Source organism: Octopus bimaculoides, chromosome 17 (assembly GCF_001194135.2).
Source record: "Octopus bimaculoides isolate UCB-OBI-ISO-001 chromosome 17, ASM119413v2, whole genome shotgun sequence".
NCBI classification, from domain to species: Eukaryota; Metazoa; Mollusca; class Cephalopoda; order Octopoda; family Octopodidae; genus Octopus; species Octopus bimaculoides.
The window spans coordinates 4,150,319-4,153,217 of NC_068997.1; positions in this window are offsets into that span (position 1 = coordinate 4,150,319).

A 2,899-nucleotide genomic window follows, 5' to 3' on the forward strand; every position below is an offset into this window, starting at 1 on the left:
TATATATAAACACACTTGTGGGGCGACGTGGCCTATAGGTTAGAGCTGTTGCACTCACGATCATAAAAACGTTAGTTCGATTCCTGAAAGGACCGATGCGTTACTCCAGTCGACTCATGTAAAACAAGTTTCAGTCTAGTGCATGGTCAACCACCATCTCTCTCTCTCTATTTCTCTCCCTCTCTCTCCCCAGCTGTTTCAGTTTCATCCTAAATGTTTTGAAGTGAGAGTGGAACATTTATTTCTTCTTGCGGCTACACAGGCACCTAAAACATTTAGCGAAAGCATGGTACAAACTGATGTGAAGTTCCCTTCACAATCGGTTATAGCAGTTCGAGTGACGGCTATGGTAATTAGTCATATAATGGAGTATATAAACATTACGCGCACATATAAGCGCACATATCTATATACGGAGAGAGAGAAAGAGAATGTGTGCAAGGAGAGATAGATAGATAGATAGATAGATAGATAGATAGATAGATGTGTGTGGTGTGTGTAATAAAGTATTCACGGGAAGTTGTGATCGGCGAGGCGAGGTTGAGCTGTGTTTGCCACATTTTTTTGTAATAGAATGAAAATTAGGAGAGAAACTGACATTTCGGAATTGATTTCTGATTGTGTTACCTAAATATATGATTGTATGTGTATATAAAAACACGTGTATGGTTGTGTTTGTGTGTGTGTGTGTGTGTGTGTGTGTGTGTGTGAGCGTTGCGCGCACGTGTTTGTGTGTCCGCGTGTGTGTATCAGTATAAATATGTATCCGTGAGTTTAATGATGCCTTTTGTGCTCTGTTTAAACAAATCAGCATCTACGGTAGAGACATGAGATGTGAAACGATTATAGAAAGATGATGTTATGAGAAAAAATAACTAATGAGAGGTTTTAGTATGGGGTGTGGTGTTTGGACACAAGAAAGGTGACAAGAAGTGAAGAGATATGTGAATCGGAAGTACCAGTCAGACCCGAGGAACAGAGGTAATTTTAGTATCGGTAGAAAAGACAGACAGAAAGCGGTGTCAATATCCGTGTGGGCCAGAGATTGAAGTATGTCTATATATGATTTGATGTCAATCAGTCGATTGGTCCTTCTCTAGATGCGGCCCAACAAGTCTCTGAATGTAGCAGAGTGGACGTCCCAGCTTTGTGAGCAGTGCTTCCACGTGGGTCTCCTGCGATGTCAGAAGGTGTGGCGTAAAATAGTTTCTGCCCCTGACAAGAAATGCCAGTCTTTGGGATACAAAGGCTGTTTTGGCCAGACAAGATCCTCGGTAGTACAGGTACAATATTGATCGATTTTCAGGAACCTTAGTTCCAAAGCTTTTCCAGATTGCTGATGTTTACGAGTCAGGAGTGGTCACCTTGGTCAACACACTCTAGATTATACCTATATTAAATTTGCTTAAATAATTAACATAATTCATGCTAAGCACTAACAGAATAGTAAATGTATCTTTGTCTGCAGCTTATCTCTGAGAGATATGAAAGTTAGAGCGGTTCATGGGCGAGGAACAGATTAAAACTTCTTACAGTGCGTGTCTATGAATATATTATATACATATATACATATGTATGTGTGTATGTGTGTGTGTGTGTGTGTGTGTGTGTGTGTGTGTGTGTGTGTGTGTGTGTGTGTGTGTGTGTGTGTGTGTGTGTGTGTGTGTGTGTGTGTGTGTGTGTGTGTATGTTCCCGTCTAAATTTAATTATTTGGTTTCTTTCTCTCAAGATCTAACTGGTTTCTAGTAAAGATACCAAGCCCTATTTATGGAATGCTGATAACAAAAAACAATGTCACATTTTAAACCTGAGGAAAGTCTTGCATATTTCTACGGTTCCACTTACAGATTGTATTTATAATGTACGAGTTATTTGATTGATTTATTTTTCTGAAAACCCTAGCTTATCCAGGCTGTGATTTAGGGCATAAAACCAACTGCACTAATTATTATTGTTAGAAATGGGAATTTATATCTGGATATAGAATCAAGGGGTTTCAGAGCAATTATCCATAATTATCATCTTCATCTTATCCATAATTATCGGCTGACCTCTTTGAGGATACATATTTTTTCTTGTTCATCTCAAACAACAATATCCGACGTTTATGTTAACACTTGAGAGTTGTTTTGATGAAAATGTTCCACCAGTATTCCTTGTGTTGAAATGTGTGTATGTATTTAACATCGAGAGATTTCTCTGTACTTATTCCGGTATTTTTTCTTCCGATCGGCATTGTGTATTGTTTTTGTGACAACGTAAGCCATGTCACATAGGGAAGCAATACTTTGGTGACATTTTGGAGCAGTTGCTAATCAGATGTGGTATAACTTCCTCAGAAATATGACAATCAACATTTTTGGCTGCATTTCGAAACCAGAAGTTTTTCACTGTCTCCTTTGTTTATTGGGTATTTAGCAGCAATCCCCTGTTGTTGGATTGAAAATGTATAGCCTTCGACCCGTGATGTAATGTAGCGGTCATGGGTCGTAGAGACGCTGTGCTTTATGTTGGTACTATTGTCTTCAAGTCTTCGGGAAATATTTTGTTATGCTGAGTGTATGGATGTATTTATGTATGTATGTATGTATGTATGTATGAATCTATGTATGTATGTACGTATGAATGTATGTATGAACGTACGTATGTATCTATGTATCTATGTATGTATGTACATACATATGTATGTATGTATCTATGTATGTATGTATGCATGTATGTATGTATGCATGCATATATGTATGTGCGCATGTATGAATGAATGTATGTATGTGTGAGTGTGTTTTTATTTGTTTTATATTTCGAATTACTCACCCATGAAAGTAGACACTATCATTTGAATTTAGATACTATCATGGGATAAACTTGAATACATATATATATATATATATATATATA